Source organism: Lissotriton vulgaris, chromosome 5, assembly GCF_964263255.1.
Source record: "Lissotriton vulgaris chromosome 5, aLisVul1.2, whole genome shotgun sequence".
NCBI lineage: Eukaryota > Metazoa > Chordata > Amphibia > Caudata > Salamandridae > Lissotriton > Lissotriton vulgaris.
This window is the reverse complement of record NC_141693.1, coordinates 778,796,279-778,814,235: the sequence shown is the minus strand read 5'-3', so window position 1 is coordinate 778,814,235 and position 17,957 is coordinate 778,796,279.

Below are 17,957 nucleotides of genomic sequence, written 5' to 3'. Positions count from 1 at the left end.
GGAGTTGTGGTGCTGGTTAAACCACCCCCCCACCCCCACCCTCCCTGTGCACATGGGGGCCGGTTGGCAGTTGTAGTGCTGGGATAATCCCCCCCACCCTCCCTGTGAACATGGGGGCCTGTTGGGAGTTGTAGTGCTGGACCTACCACCCCACCCTTCCCCACCCTCCCTATGCACATGGGGGCCTGTTGGGAGTTGTAGTGCTGGACCAACCACCCCACCCACCACCCCCCTCCCTGTGAACATGGGGGCCTGTTGGGAGTTGTAGCGCTGGACCTACCCCCCACCCTCCCTGTGAACATGGGGGCCTGTTGGGAGTTGTAGTGCTGGACCCACACCTTCCCCCACCCTCCCTGTGAACATGGGGGCCTGTTGGGAGTTGTAGTGCTGGACCTAACCCCCACCCTCCCCCACTCACCCCCACCCTCCATGTAGACATGGCCTGTTGGGAGTTGTAGTGCTGTGTGATAGTGGTCATTGGTTTGTACTTACCAGCCTCAAGTCCCTCTTCTATTCCTTCCAGGCTCACAGGGTGCAGTATGCCCAGCACCTTCTCCTCCCATTCGGCAAATGGTATGGGCTCCGGGGGAGTGCCTCCGCCAGTGTGGTGTGCCCGCAGGTGGTTCTTGTCCCTGATGCCTTTCACCCTTGCCTTGAGGCCGTGCCACCGCCTCTGGATCTTGTGTTTGGTGCATGGCACGGTCCCTGAAGCATTCACTCTGGTCACTATCCTGTTCCACATGTTGGTTTTGGTTGCCAAGGTGGTCTGCTGAATTAGGTTGCCGAATAGATGTGGTTAGACACGGATGATTTCATCCACCATGACCTTCAACTCAGTGTCTGTGAACTTGGGGTTTTTCTTGGGTGCCATGGTGTGTGATGTGCAAGGTGTGGGTGTTGTGGGGTGGGGTGTGCAGGTGTGTGGTATGTAGGGATGGTGTTGTGGGGGTTTGTGTGGTGGGCGTGCTAGTGTGCAGGTTGTATGTGTGTGTGTCTGCTCTTTGTGGTATTCTGCCTCTTTCTTCCAGCTGTGCTGTGATGCAAAGGATTGTGGTAATGGGAGGGATTCCTTTTATACTCTGTGTGGTTCTTGTGTCCCAATGGTTGTTGGCAGTCACGTGTTCTGTGGGTGTGGTGACTTGGGTGCTCTTGTTTGTGTTGGGGGGGGGCCTTGGGGCGTGTAGTTGTTCGTGGTGGGTGTTTCAGGTGGGTGGGTGTCCTGTTTTGTGTGTTTTCTATTTACTTCCGTCTGCCATTTTAGAATTGGTTTGACGGCAGGGGTGATGTTCGTTTGGTCCTTCCGCAGTCCTGCTCCATTTTCTGATGATTCCGCGGAGGTCGTGGGAGCTGGTGAGTTCCGTAGGGATTGCGGGGTTATCCTAATCGTGCGGCCGGACCCTCCACAGGTCGGGCGATGGTTGGCCCTGTTTCCGCAGTGTTTGCGTCCGCGGCGGAGGGAATTTATGTTGTACCGTCCGCCTGTGGCGGTCTTTCATGTGATCTGTCCGCCGCAGTCGGTGTTTGATGTGATCCGTCCGCCGCGGTCGGTGTTTGCTGTCAGTTATATCCTAATCGCTACCGCGGATTATCCGCGGAGCGGTAGGGAGTATTTTTCCCGCGACCATGGCAGACGGAACATGTTTCCGTCCGCCATCCTAATCGACCCCTAAGATTGGTGAACGATCAATAATTTGGACAAATTCTACTAATCCTGTAGCTCCATTAGTTAGGCCATCATTAACATCAACATTACAAGTTAAATCATAGCGCAGCTTTAAACTTATTTGTAATGCGTGTGAAAGGTCCATTGTTTTAGTAGCATCTTTTGGTAATTGTTTCAATATTGCTTCTTTAATTGTTTCTGCTACATCTGAAGTAACAATATATTTTGCTATTGTAGTATAAACTGGGTATTGCTGGCTATGCTGCATTAAAACCTTTTGATTAATGTCATTGATTCTTTGTTAGTAGACATTATATATGGTATATATTTAGCAATCGTACGATCAGGCTGTTTTTCATGTTGTTTTATGTGTCTAATGTCGTCGCTTGTAAGTTTCCCTTCTCTAAGTCTGTTTAATAATTGAGCAAATATAAGGTCGTCTTGTTGACGCATTATTTTTGTTAATTCAAATACTTGGAAATGCGTCAACCATAAGTTTGTACTTAATTAATGGTCCATATGAGTGTTTACTATTTTCAAAGATACAGGTATCAAAAACTGGTTTTAGATGATAAAAGTCTCCAATAGCTATTATTGTAAGCCCTCCAAAAGGTTGATTAGATGATTTTATTTCTTGCAGTCTGTTATGTATAAAGTTAAAAATGTTTCCTTCAACCATAGAAATTTAATCAATTATTAGCACTTTAACATGCATACATTGAGTTTGTAGGCTACTTCTGTGTTCATGTGTTAATGCTTTACAAGTTAAACTTTGTGATACAGGTATTTTGAAAGTGCTATGGAGAGTTTTGCCATTTATATTCTTAGCTGCTTTTCCTGTTGGAGCTGTAAGTAATACATACATATTATTAGGATTGTATCCAGCTTTAGTATTATAATACTGCAGCAATGTTTGATAAAGTGCAGTAATAACAAAGCTTTTTCCTACTCCTGCACCTCCAGTGCAAAATGTGTAGCATGGCATTTCCTTTGTTTTTATCCAGTTCAAATGATGATAGACAAAATGTAGTTGCTCTTCTGTTAAATTATGCATAATAGCATAATATTTGTCATCATCTAAAATATTATTGGTTATAGTTTCTATTTCAGCAATGCTTCTGATACCTAGATCTAGTGATAAGTCCTATATTATTTGTTCTTTATTAAAATCAATCACACTTTCTTCATTATGTGAAGAATTAATTATTGTTGGATCAGGCTCGCTATTTAGCATTTCCGTTTCATTTATATTATCGATTGTTATGATTATCTTGTTGTTTGTATTATAAATATTTTATTGATTATCTACACTGCTTTTTACTTGCATATATCTTTCATAATATGTGGGGCTATTTAACATTATTTTGCTCTCTTCTCTCCGTGGATAATGAAGCATTAATCATTCGGGATAATATTTTTCCGAGTCATTGCTTTTGTTAAACCGGCATTAGCGAATAATTTTGGGAGAAGAGCGTTTATGTAAACTATAGTTTTGTTCTAAGTTGTTATATTCAGTCTCTTGGTCTATGCTTTTGATTTCGACTTCCTCTTCATCTGAGATATAAAAATTAGTTTCAGTGAGTAAATTTTCACTGTCATTTTTGCCTTGGCAGTCTTTTTTTGTATTTTTGTAGCTATAATTTGATACAAAATCAGCTAATGTACACTTTTCTAATTGTTTGGAACGTTTGCAATATTGAATTACAATATTGTCACATTGGATATTAGTTGATGAATCTGGCAATGCATTTATAGCATCTATATCTTTTAGTAGGTAAGTTCTTTTGTTTAGAGGGCATGTATTAATAAATACAAATGAGCATGAACTTTTCCGTAATGGTATTTGTAGAATTAAATAAGCCGCCTCCTGAGCACTTATTTCTGTACAGTTTAGGAATTTATTGCCTATGTGTCTTAATTGCTCTTTAATGTTAGGATTATGAGCAACCTCTTTTGCAGCTTGTGCAATAATGTTGCTCATTCCTCTTTGTGATTTACTAATATAGGATATTATGTGTAGGAGAGTAGGGTCTGCTATCCTATGGTCACCCCACATTTTTGCTTTTTGCTTCACTGGTTTATGACTTAATGTGGCTGTGGGCCTGCCAATCAGACCCACAGCCTGCTGTTCTCTCTCTAAATGTATGCCAAGGCACTTTAGGTGCCTTACCAATTGGAACATGGATCACCTTGTGAGCCCCTGTACAGTGTACCCTAGGTACCCAGGGCATAGGTGCATTCAAGGCCTACCAGGGGCTGCAGCACGTATTGTGCCACCCCTGGCCTGGTCTTACTATTTGACACAACTGGCTGATCACTCAGCTGGGGCAAGGTGGTGTAATCACCCTTTGCTTTAGGTATAGTATCTCTAACTCTAACCTACTCTCGGCTGTGGACTCAGGCTCCCCCAAGGATTGCTGTCCTCCCAAAATTCTTAGAGACGCCTTTATGGCATGCCCTGACCCTCCTCTGGACCTTCTAAACCGCTCACTCTCCTTAGGCTCTGTCCCCAATGCTTTCAAAAGCGCTGTGGTGGTACCTATTTTGAAAAAACCCGGTTCCGACCCCGCGGTTCTGGGCAACTACCGACCTATCTCCCTTCTCCCATATCTGGGGAAAGTCTTGGAAACCTATGTCACCCGCTGTCTGAGCACTTTCATCGAGGAAACTCATTTCCTCGATGACCAACAGGCCGGATTCAGACCCTCCCATTCCACGGAGGCAGTGGTGATAGCGGTTATGGACACGCTGAGACAGGGGGCCGATAAGAACTTGGCCCAGGCCCTGGTGTTACTTGATCTTTCGGCCGCTTTCGACACGGTCGACCACGACATCTTGGTCGACCGTGTCAGAAATGCTGGGATCTCGGGCCTGGCCCTGTCCTGGATTGTGTCCTTTCTCCAACTCCGGACCCAATCTGTACACTTATCTTCCTTTTCTGCTCCTTGCACTTCACTTTCCTGAGGTGTCCCCCAAGGTTCTGCTTTATCTCCCCTTCTGTTCAATCTTTATATGCAGCCTCTGTTGGTCTCCCTCCGCCACTCTTCTGTTACCACTTTTAATTATGCAGATGATCTGCAACTTATTTTCCCTATCGACTCCTCTCCTCTCTCCTGCTCTAAATTCCAAACCACCATGCTCTCCATCTACGAGTGGATGAACTTCAGCCAGCTGAAGCTCAATCCTAGCAAGACAGAGCTGGTCCTGATTGGTGGGCCTTCACATCCTTGGACTTCCAACTTCTGGCCCCCTGCCCTCGGCCCCCCCCCCTGCCCAGTTGACTCCGCGAAGAGCCTAGGTGTCGTCATCTCCAGCGACCTCTCGATGCGGCCGCATATCAATGCTGTTACCTCGGCCTGCTTTTTCCACCTCCGCAGGATCGGTAAGATCCGAAGGTACCTCTCTCCAGAGGCTCTTATTCTTGTCATCTTGGCCCTGGTTACCTCACGTTTAGACTATGCCAACTGTCTATACGTGGGGATCCCAGCTTACCATCTTCAACGGCTTCAACTGGTGCAAAACCAGGCAGCCAGATTAATCTTCCAGCAACCCAAACATCAACATGTCTCTCCGCTGTTAAAAACCTTGCACTGGCTCCCGGTTGCGCAACGTTGCATTTTCAAACTTGCTTGCACTGTTTTTAAATCTCTTTTTGTTTCTGCTCCAGCTTTTATTTCTTTCTGCCTTCACCCTTATGTTCCCCCTCGACACCTCAGATCCTCTGCCCACAACCTGTTGGTCACTCCCAGGTTTAGACGCAAGAAGCACGGCGGTGCTGCCTTTTCCTTTCTTGCCCCATCCACTTGGAACTCCCTTCCCCTCCCTATTTGACTCATCTCTGACTACCCCACCTTCCGTAAATCTTTAAAAACTCACTTGTTTCGTCTTGCCCACGGCTAGCTGCCTACACCTCCCACGCCATAGCCCACTGTCTTTGAGCGCCAAGAAACCAATTGGTGTATGTGCGCGGTATTAAATTTTTATTAACATAACATAACATAACACAAAGTAGCCTATAAGTCACTCCTATGGCAGGCCTTATCAATCCTGGAGGCAGAGTGCTTGGTTATGTGTGAGATGGTGCTCTAGCATGAGCTGATCCTGTCTGCAGATTTTAGAACCATGTCCTTTAGCTGTTTCCTGATAGCGTCATACCATATGTACCATATGTGTCATACCATTAAGTGCATTATGAACCTCGCAGTTAAATGCTAACTCTGGTTTTGACATTATCAAAACATGTCGAGTAAGGTGTCATACGAATTGGAATACTACACCCTCGCCAATTCTGGTGACGGGGGTAGCATTCCACCCTTCTAGAGGGACACGACATGTACAGAACCTGAATCCCGGTTAAAGTTAAACAGAGCCTCAGCATCACAAAATGGATGCTGCCACCACAGACACAAGTCTGACCTCCTGCTGCTGGGAGTCCTTCCAGCGAGGGAGGCTTGGACAAAGGGTTTCCTGCCTTGAGAGGTGCGAGCACCACCCCAGACAGGATTTTGTGTATCTGGTTAGGTAGGGCTGAATAGAATCAGACATGCCCGGGGCACACAAGGTGTCCCCGTGCATAGGCCAGTTCAAACCGGTGCTGGGGCACTCCAGCTCCAGCTCTGGCGCAAAACTGGCCAAAGGAAAGGGGGTGTAACCACTCCCCTTCCTGGTCCCACCCATAGGAGGGACCTAGTAGTTAGTCCAGCCCCTAGAATTAGTTTAAAAGTAGGAGCTGAGTCCCAAGACGGCAGATTACCCTGAAATTCGACTACAAGAAGAAGAAACTCTGGACCTTCGATGTTCTGCTGCTCAGAAGACTGAAGAATCTCCCTTGTGGCCAAGGAGTGGCCAGCCTGTGAACACAGGCACCATCCAGCGATCAACGACTGCTTTACCGCCGCCTCCCGCCGGAGCCCGAGCCCAGAGCCTGACAAGAACCAGACTCCCAGACATCTAACAGCCCGATCCACAGTCCCTGCTAAGCTGAGACGAGTGGAGGCGACCTGAGACGTGAACCGGACCTCTTGAAAAGTCCACGAGAAGCTGACTGCGCAGCACCTGAGGCACCCTCATTGCTGTGCTTGGGGTCTTGAGAAGCCCCACCATGAGCAACAATTGCACCAAGGACCAGCCCTCCAGCTCTCACGAGATCTGCGTGGGGCTCTTTTGCTTTGTTCCACTCGACGCGCCTTTCCGGTTACTAGTCCGTTGGCTAGTGGCCATTTTGGCGACCAAACAACAACTTTCCAATGCTGGTCTGGTTGCTCCAGACTGGCCCTTGCTGCTCCCAAAAGCAGCAACCCCTCTGACCTTGCTGGTTAGAGTGAGAAGCCTTCTCTGTTTCCTGCGTGGCTTGCATTAGCCAAGGCCTGTTTGCTTCAATCAAGAAGCCGACTCCGCCATCAACTAGAGTCAACGTGGGACAGCTCATGAGTGACTCCTGGTCATCGTCATCGTCATCGTCGCCTGGTCCACGCTGCTGAAAAGACAAGCTACACGACATCACCTGTTGGCACTCGACATCGCATGGTTCCTCTCTGGTTCCACGCCGGTCACTGGCTAGTGACTGTGAACATTGTCCCCTCTGCTTTCAGGTCTTCATCACTTCAGATCCACCCTTGGGTCCACCGGATCTCTTCACATCAGGTCGCTTGCAGCATCAACACTCCAAGGTTCCATCTGGGCTCCTGCAGAATCCCGACACACTTTGGCACCCCTGCACCCGCTTCCTGTGGGTGAGGTAACGCTGGCACTCCGGTGCCCCCAAGTAGTTTAACACTCCTATGCCCACATGCATCAAGGTAAATTGCATTCGCAAACGGTGCGAATCGCAAAATTCGGCCGTTTGTGAATGCAATTTCCTTTTTTGGGATGCATCATGTTTTTTTATTTTTTCGCAATTTAAGGAATCGCAATTATGTTGCGATTTCTTACATTTTTGATTGCATTTAAGAAATCGCAATTTGTGATTTCTTAAATGCAATGCATGAATATTTTTTTTGCGAATTCGCAAATAGGAAGAGGTAAATTATCATGAAGTTGAACTTCATGGTAATTATCTAAAACTTTCAAAAATGCACAAAAGTGCATTTTTGAAAGTTTCATTTTACACACAGACATGCCCTTGGGGCATGTGTGTGTGAAAAATGTTCTTAAAGTTAAATTTCAGGGGTGCAGGGGGGGGTCCTTGGGACCCCCCCCTGCACCCTTGAAATAGCATTCTCATTTTGCGATTCCTTAATTGCGAATCGCAAAATGAGAATGGCTTCCCATTCATTCCTATGGGCCTCTAGGCCCATAGGAATAAATGGGAAGGGATTCCTTAATTGCGATTCGCAAATTGTGAATCGCAATTAAGGAAAATTAAGGGATCGCAAAAAATATTGCTATTTCTTAATGCATAGCATTTTGCGATTTCTTAATTGTGATTCCTTAATTTTCGCAATTAAGAAATCGCAAAATGTAACAATGATGCATGTGGGTGCTGGTGTCCAGATTCCAAAGGGTTAAGTCCTAGACTGACCGGAAGACTTCCTACCTTCACCTTTAGTACTTTTACGCGTCCATTGATTCCAATGTGAACTGCTTCTTACTTTGCGCACTGCAAACCAGATCCTGTGGGCCTCCTAGTTCCTAACCTGTGTTAGTCCAGCATAGCCCCAGTGATTCCCAAAGCCCTAGGCCTTACTTCCTTTTGACTCGTGGTACTTATACCACTTCTTTAGTATATAGTTTTAGGGGCCACCCGAGCCTATCCATATTTGTGCCACTTTTGTATACTTATCAAGTGAATTGTTTTAACGTGTTTGCTTCTGTGCTCATAAAGAGTTCAGGGGACTATTTGTAGTAATAAATACATATATATTTTGAATATATATCCTGTGTGATGTCCTTTCACTTGGCGTTCAAGGGGGTTACATATGGTAATACAGCTGGCTTCACATGCCAAAAGAGTTTAGCCTAAGACTGCTTTGTCCACACTACCACTAGGATAGCTGGTCTATAAGGTTGACTTACAACCAATCACCATAAGGGTTGTTTGGACTGATACAAGGTGGTCACTAGGACTAGTGAACATCATATATCAGGCCAACTTCTCACATTGGTGGGCAGCGGTTGGGATTTGAGCTTGCTGATGTTTTATCATTGTAATCTTTGCCAATACCTTGTGAAAGATCATACAGGTACCTATAGGTGCATATAAAACAAGATAGTATATTTGAGTTCTACTGAACTTAGTGTTGTAGAGGATAGGGCTTAGCACAACCTGACTACAACTACTAGAGAGGGTTCAGTAGGTGAACAAATAGAGTAGGTAGATTGCAACATATCCACCTCACTAGAGCAAATGCCTGGCACAGAAGGAACCAGTGGGATTCCAACTTTGGAGGATGACCAACCCCTGGCACCATCCAGATTTGCTTTTCTCACCTTTCAGGAGTTGAGAAATTTGTGTTCAACAAGGAAGCTGAAACAAGGGTCCAACCCTACCAGTCAGCAACTTCTAGAGCTCTTGGAACAGTCTGAGGCTCTAAAAACCTCTGAGCCAGTCCCTAAGGATGATGAAGAGGTCCTGACTCCAACAGAAGATGGTAGGGATCCCCTTGTCCTCATTGATGATGATGACAGTAGTAACCATGATGATGATGATGATAATGATGATTCAGATCGGGTAGGAGGATGGAGGAAGGTATAGCTGGGGTACAGTCAGGAGGCTTAGCCAGGTTAACCTAAGTCACCTTGGAGCTGAACATGAGCCAGCCCCATTCAGGCCTCCAAGTAGACTTAACCAGGGGTATAGGAGGAACAGGAATCACTCAAGTGACTCCCAGCACTCCAATGCCTCTAATGGCCCTAGAGTCCTTACTCAGAGAGGGATGACTTCCCCACAGAGGAGAGAACATGAGGCCAAAATGAAAAAAGCTGCTCAATTACAATTCAATTCAATTTTATTATGATTTGGAATTCCGAGGAATTCCACATAAAATACGGATAAAACAACATTTCATACAAATCACAATATTTAAAACATGAAAAGATACAACTTCATCTACGTTTGGGTGGCACTTAGTTAAGATAAAAATACCATTACCATCCAATATACATGCAAAAATATACATAAATAGTTAAAAACATTTTTAGGGAGGTGATCATTGAATAGAAATAGCAGCAAGTGTTTTTATAAAGTGCTAAATAAAGTGCTAATGCATTACAAAAGTGCTAGTGCATTAATACCCTATTCTAGGACATTTCTGACAAATAATTACCCAGGAGCTATGTTTCTAAGGAAATGCACTTTGTTAATTAACTATCTTACAAGAATGCTATACAAAATAAAATTAAGCATTGATTTTCATATTTAGTAACTAATTAAAGTGCTTAAAGTGCATAACAAAGTTCTAATGCCATCAGATCATATCACACAGTACTTTAAAAGCATGAGGGTGACAATCCTCTGCTAATTTTTTCTAATATACATTCAAAAATTCTTTAAAAAAGCGAAACATTTTAAAACAAATCAGTTCAGATAGTGGGAGCAAAATAAAGTTACGGGCCTGTTCTGCTGTTGAGATATTATACTGTAAAAAACCATGCCTTAAATATTTGCGGCGTATTGAAAGAAGTGCTGGACACACAATCAAAACATGGTTAAGGGCTTGTATGCCGCCATTGCATAAATCACAGTGTCTTTCATTTTTGGGGATACCCTCCCAGGCACCTGTTACAATCCTCTAAGGCAGCAGGTTCATTCTTAATAATAAAATCACTCTGCGAACTCCATGATTCAAGTTCCAAAGAACGTACGGCTGAGGATTTTTAACTGTAGAGCTCTCCGCAATACAGTCCAACCTTCCATTCACACGGCATATTTTCAAATCTCTTTCCAGTGAAAGAAGCTGCTCTTAGAATACAAAGACAGGAACTTGAGGTTGCCCTGGCCAAAGAGAAGCTTGCTCGTGCTAGAGAGCATAGAGAGAGTGGGTTAGAACCCACTGGTGGAAGCAATATCCCTAAGGATAAAGATAGGTCCTATGATAATAGAAACCTAAGCAAGATTGTGCTCCCCTACAAGGCAGGGGATGACATCCACAAGTGGATAACTGCTTTGGAGAGGGCCTGCAAAGTAAAGCAGGTACCCCAAAGTCAGTGGTCAGCAATCCTATGGCTCTCCTTTTCAGAAAAAGGTAGAAACAAAGTCCTCACAGTTAGTGATGAGGATGCTAACAACTACTCTGTACTGAAGAGTGCTCTGAATGATGGGTTTGGCTTAACCACTGAGCAATATAGGTTGTTGTTCAGAGAGACCCAGAAGACACAGATTCAGGACTGGACTGATTTTGTTGATTGTGCCACTAAGGCTCTGGAGGGCTGGTTACTGGGAAGTAAAGTCACTGACTATACAGGATTTTACAATCTTTTAATGAGAGAACAGATTCTAAATAATTGTCAGAACCAGAAGTTGCATCAACACCTGATTGACTCAGATCGGACCTCTCCCCAAGATCTGACCTCTCCCCGGGAAAGAAGGCAGACAAATGGGTTAGAACCAGGGTTAAGCAGAAAAATCAGGGCCAAGGGGGTGTTCAGAAGAAAGCAGACCAGAAGGGTGGGGAGCAGAAACCAAAAGACCAGAAGACTTCTACAGGGCCCTAACCACGGAGGGGGGGTCCCAAACTACCAAAAAGAAGAAGAATGATGGCCAAAGGAAACCATGGTGTTCTACATGTAAGAACACTAGTCACTGGACCAGTGACTGTAGAAAGACTGGAGCCCCTACCACTGCAGCCCCTAAGGCACTTGCACCCCCTAGTACAGTAAGCAGTGATAGTTCCCAAGCCAAGGGTGTAGTAGGGTTAACCCTGGGTACTGAGGAGGGTGGCCAACAGCATGTCTGGGTAGGAAGTGCTACGCAGGAGCTCCCGCCGTGCTGCCACAGAATCCAACATTAAAATAATACCCCAGGGCATCCGACCCATGAATCGGGAGCAGCAACTTCCCCAGAGCCAGCGGGACTGATCGCCCTGCGGAGAAGTGATCGGGTCCTTAAGTTATTCCGACTTTGGCTGGAAATCCGAGAACCTCTCCTCCGCAGACAAAATGGCGGCAGCGGTGCCCGAGCCCTGATCAACGGGCGGGGGGCCGTTAACATACACCGGAAACGAGAGGAGCCTGCAGACTGCAGAAAGCGCCAGTGCTCGGGCGAGGTGGTGAGTTCAAGGATCCGGTGGGAGCGATCGCGGCACAGCGGGACCGGCCGCCCTTTACCAAGATGGCGGCCGTGGAGCCCGAGCCCTGATCAGCGGGCGGGCGGCCGCTGGCTTGCTCAGGAGGCCGAGAGGAGGCTGTGGATCACAGGAAGCGCCTGGGAGCGAGGCGAGGCAGTGAGGCTGAGAGCCCGGTAGGAGCGATCGTGACGCTTCGGACCGGCCTCCCTTTCCCAAGATGGCGACCGTGGAACCCGAGCCCTGATCAACGGGCTAGAGGCTGCAGGCACGTACCGGAGGCTGAGTGGAGTCTGCTGCCCGCAGGAAGCGCCCGCACAGGTAGAGCTGGGGAGGGACCCGCCCTGCCCCGCTGCACTCACAGAAATTTTGGTGGCGGACCTTCCCCCTCCGGGGACAACCTTTTGGAGCTCCGGGGCCTGGTCTGGGGCCTCCGGTCTGGGAGTAGCCATCGGCGCTGCATTCGGGACCTGCCCGGCACCTTGGGGATTATCGGCCCGGGCTAGGAGGTCTGCGTTGGGGTGCCCCTTCAGTCTGGTCTTCCCCGGGGGAGGCAGCGTTCGTCCATAAACAGAAGCAGAGGTGACCTGCGGAGGCTGGAGGGGCCCAGGACTTAATACCCTTAATATTAGCACACAGAGAAAGGGTCGGCGCGTCGTGAGACACCCAGGGTATTGGAGACTCTTTGGCGGAGGGGGGTTAACCCCGAAGACGCGGCCAGCCATGGGCAAGAGAGATACGCTCCCCAAAACACAGAAACTGGGATCCATGGATAACTTAACCAGCCCGAGCCCTTACCAGTGACGCCTGGGGCACGGACTGACACGGCACTGCTGATGGAGGCCATCCAGGCTTCCAGGACAGATATCCAGGAGTCCCGAGCGGCGCTGGAGGTCAAAATCGGGGAAGTGGGCTCTGAAGTGACATTGCTCCGGCAAGATTTCCGCAAGCTGTTCGACAGGGTAACGGCGACCGAAACGAGGATTGGCGAGAATGATGATTCAATCTCCACCCTGAAAAAAGACATGGCGGAGCTGCATGCCTCCCACCGTCAGCTGCTGTGGAAGGTGGACGATGACGAAAAAAGGGCACGACGCAACAACCTGCGCTTTGTGGGCTTCAGAGAAGGAATCGAAGGGACGAGCATGACGTTGTTCCTCCACAAGTATTGACAGAGACTTTCCCGGATGCGCAGTTCTCCCCATGCTTTATTATCGAAAGAGCGCATAGGGCCCTCCTGGCAAAACCGCCTGAAGGGGCGAGACCGAGGCTGGTTATCGCCCGCTTCCTAAACTTCGCTGATAGAGACTTGATCCTGAGAGAGGCCAGGAAACTGGGGGAGATCCGACTGGAAAACACGACGATAATGATTTTCCCAGATTATGGCCAAGAGGTAAAGAAGCAACGCCGCTCATTCGATGCAGTGAAGGCGAAACTAAGAACCCTAAATATCTCATACATGCTCCTCTTCTCCGCTAAACTTAAGGTACTATACAAGGACAAGTCGGTATTCTTCACGCACCCGGACGATGCATGGCAGTGGCTTGAAGAGCGTCCTATCCTTAACAGTAGCCGGAAGAGAAGAGTTGGACAGATCAGTAAGGCAAAGATCTCAGTGGGAACTGCCAAAGCCACAGAGACGGAAGTCGGGAAGGGTGAAGAAACAGACCCCGACAACTCCATACCGGGACCAGGGATCAGGGGACACGCGGCGTGGGAGAGCGTCTTCACCAGGGGACAACTCCGTGCCAGGATCAAGATTCAGTTGTCTTCGGAATGATGTCCGTTCAGAGGGGGACGAGGAGGAGGACTTGGGGAGCCGTGCATCTGGAGGAGAGGAGGAGGGAGGGAGGCCGGGCTCGGTACACCCGCTGGTAGAGGCGATTCGACATCTGGAACATGATTCCTCGGGGCAGATCAGCGCCTCAGTAATGGACACGCAAGACTCCGTTCGTGAACAATGGTGCACCTGGACAGTGGGGACGGCAGCACGACATAGGGAAGCACACAAGTTGGCACCCCCTATCGGTTCTTTTCGTTTTTACTGTTTTTGACTTTCTGAAGGGAGGGATGTGTGGGTGGGTGACAGGCCTACTCCTGCGGATAGTCTTATCCTGTGTCAGGATGCGACTGGATGGGGAGGGAGGCGGGGTGTGGGGAGGGAGGCGGGGTGTTTTTCCAAGTTGACTCAGGTTGGGGTTCGAGTTGGGAATGTTGGGGAGGGGGGACAGTTGGGACAGGGCAGTAGCATACTTTGAACACACTCACCACAAAGGTAGGCATTAGACTAACCCTATACAGATGCAGCATAGTAGTTGGGAAGACGCTGGGAAACATGCAGAGACTCGACATGACCCTCGTACACAGGGGATTGCCCTCGTGCGAATAGTAGAGTATCCGTCCTCAAAACAATGCCTGGGGCTTAAATGACACATACGCTAGAAACAGCAAGCTTGGGGGATAGGGGAGTTAGCATCCTGTCTTGGAATGTCAATGGACTAGGAGCTAAGATTAAGAGAGGGCTTGTGAATGCCTACATCAAAAGAGTAGACCCAGACATCACTCTCTTGCAAGAAACCCATCTCAAAGGAACACAGTGTGCTTTCATTGCAAGGGGTCGATATAGAGTTCTGGCTCACGTAGGGCACACGTCGGATTCTAGAGGGGTGGCGTTTTTCATCAAAAAGACCTCACCTTTTCATATAACTCGAACTTGGGTGGATCCACTAGGAACGTCTGTAGGGGTGCAGGGATCAAGGAATAGGAGCATCTATACAATAATCTCAGTATATGCCCCTCCCAAATTACAGGCACGAACACTCAAGGCTATAGCCACTATTCTTCTAGACACGGTGGACACAATCCAAGTGGTGGGGGGAGATTTTAATGATGTCATGGAAGTATAACGAGACCGGTCAGGGGCTACTGGTAGTGGGGAGACCCAGACTGAGCTGTCGCGCACGATGCACAATTTAGGACTTCTGGATGTATGGAGGTGGCTCCACCCTACCCAAACAGCAAACTCGTACTACTCAGGGGCACATAAGGTGTTCTCGAGACTAGATTATATCTTCATGTCCAGACAACACTTGAGAGATACTGATACCGCAGAATATAATGCCCGAGGTGTGTCTGACCACTCGCCTTTGTTCGTGAGGGTGGAAGGACGTCGGGGTGCGCTGGATACCTCCTGGCGCCTTCCGGCATGGGACCTGCAAAACGCAGCTATAGTCAGTGGTCTTAGAGCAGACATCAAGGTCTACCGGTCTTAAGAGACAGAATAGGAGGCAGGCTGAGGGAGGAAAGGCGTAAGGGCCATGCCGACGTCACTGCTGTGGAACAAACGGTACTAGAATTGGAGAGGGAGTACCAATGCGAGAGGAACTCGGAGACCCTTAGACTGCTGTTAGACGCCCAGAGGCGATACAGCGAGCTGGTAACTAATGAGGCGAAGACGCAATCCCTGGCCACCCTCCACCGTCTTTACGACATGGGAGACAAGTCCGGCAAGCTACTGGCGTGGCTTAGTAAAAAGGAGAGAGCGGCGAGATGGTTGGACACTATTAGAAACAGTGAGGGGGTGCTAGTATATGCAGACATGGAGATAACCAATGTTTTCGCCACATACTATGAAGGTTTCTATGCAGCGCAGGCCTTGGGGACAAGAGGCGAGGCATTGAGCTACATGTCTCGGACAGACCTTCCGGTGCTGTCTCCGGAAGCTGTAGCGGGCCTAGAGGTGGGCATCTCGACAGAGGACATAACTGAAGCCATTGCTAAATTGAAACCGGGGAAAACACCGGGGCCTAATGGCTTTCCCGCAGAATTTTTTTAACGCACGGCGGACCTCCTGTCACGTCACCTTAAGAGTCTCTTCTCTGACGCGTATCAGGAAGGGGAGCTACCCCCGGATCTCTCTTCGGCCACGATAGTTCCGATTTACAAAGAAGGTAAGCCTCGGGAGGACTGTGCATCCTACTGCCCGATATCTCTCCTGAACATGGAGGTGAAGATCCTAGCGACAATCCTGGCAGGCCGACTGAGATCGGTCATACCGGATCTCATACACTTGGATCATTCCGGCTTCCTACCGGATAGGGCAACTAAACTGAACCTGAGAAGGACACACAATTGGCTACTGGAGGTGAGGGGACGAGTTGAACCCCACTGGTTCCTCTCCCTTGATGCCGAAAAAGTCTTTGACGCTGTACACTGGCCTTTTCTCACGGCGGTGCTGTCAGATCACCAAATGCGATCTCCCCAGGAACAGACGCTAGTCCCCAACACCCCCTGACCAAACACAGGAGACAGTGATTAAAACACTCGTCTTCTGAATTCAACCAGAAGGGAAAGGGGAAGTGGAAGACAAACAAGAGAGACTTCAGTGGTGATGGTACCGACCAGAACTCGTCTTTCTTCGGTTATTTCTCCTGGAAGTACCTGTAACAATGACAACAATGTAATTCTATTCTAAACTAGTAAATTCTGACACTGTATTATTCTTTAGATATTACTCTCATTACCTTAATCACCAATGACTTTGCCCCTCTCTAACGTTTGCCTGAGCTGATTTTTGATCAGTTGAAAAGAGCTTCAGTCCCCGCTCAAGAACTGAAGATGAATTGAAAATAATGTTCTTTCAAGCTTTCGTGAAATGAAGACTTTGAGCAGTTTAAATACAATTCTCACAAGAACTAAGAGCAGTCTCTGATTTGAACTCCAAGTCTCTTACGTGCTTCTGAGCATAAATAATTTTGGAAGCAAAGTCTTTGAACAGTCACTTAACAGTCTTGTTAAATTGCGAAGCGCCTTTAAATCAGTCACACTGGATGGCTCCTCACTGAATGCTGAGGTGGCGCTGTATGCTACTAGTAACGGAATTCCTTACTTGGTTCTGAAGAATGGAAACCCTCTCTTCACAGAAGGTGTTCCTCCAAAAAATTACGCATATCTCAAATCCTCGACTCCTTCTTCTCTTGAACTTGACAGATGAAAGTTCTCTGACGGCAAATGAACTCTGAAGATGAATTCGTGAAAGAAACAAATTACCACACGCACTCGGTGGAAAACACAAGAAATAGCTCTGAATACTTTCCTAAGACACTACTGCTCTGAAACTCTGAAGAAGCGCACTCAAACTCTTGCGCGCTGCGGAAACGCTGCTCTCTCCGTCGATCTTTTCCGTTGAAGTGCGCAGTTACTAGAGCGCGCATGCGCTGAATAGACGTTACTGGTCTCGCGCTCCAGAAGACTAGAGCGAGAACCTTCGTCTTCTCACAATGGCATAGCGGGTGCAAATGAAGACAGACTCAAAACCCTGAGAATGGTTTTCAGAGTGGTCTTCCAGGTAGGAACTTGCCGCAACCAGTGTGGATATTTATTGAATGACCTCTGGTCTTTGCAAATTCGTTTCTTGACCTTGCCGAATGTAGGACTAAGCACTGGGGTCATGACAGGTGCTTCTGAAATTTGGCTTTGGCCCGAAATTCCAGAGGTGGGTCCAGCTCCTCTATACTACCCCGAGAGCGAGGGTGCGGGTGAATGGCAGACTGTCCCGAGAATTCCCGATCCGGAGGGGTACCCGACAGGGGTGCCCCCTCTCTCCCCTCCTCTTTACACTCACCATCGAGATACTGGTAGCCAGGTTCAGACAGAACGAGGTCATAACAGGCTTTATGAGACCAGGTACTGAGCAAGGCCAAGAAAAGATTTCGCTATATGCGGACGATGTCCTCCTCTACGTAACGAGACCAGAGACCACAGTCCCGGAGCTATTTCTGGAATTAGCACTATATGGCGGGAGGGCTGGTCACACTATAAATTGGCAAACGTCCATCCTGTACGACCCAGGGGGACAGGACCGATGGGGATGGCTGCCGGAGCGACTGCTGACCACCACTGAAGGCTTTCAGTACCTCGGAGTCTACATCACCTCGAATGTGGCCTTATCGTTCCAGAGGAATCTGGAGCCTATCATAGTAAATGCGCTAGCTGACATGGACCGTTGGAGACAGCTCCCGCTCACACTCCTGGGTAGAGCGGCCATGTACAAAATGATCATCCTGCCAAAATGT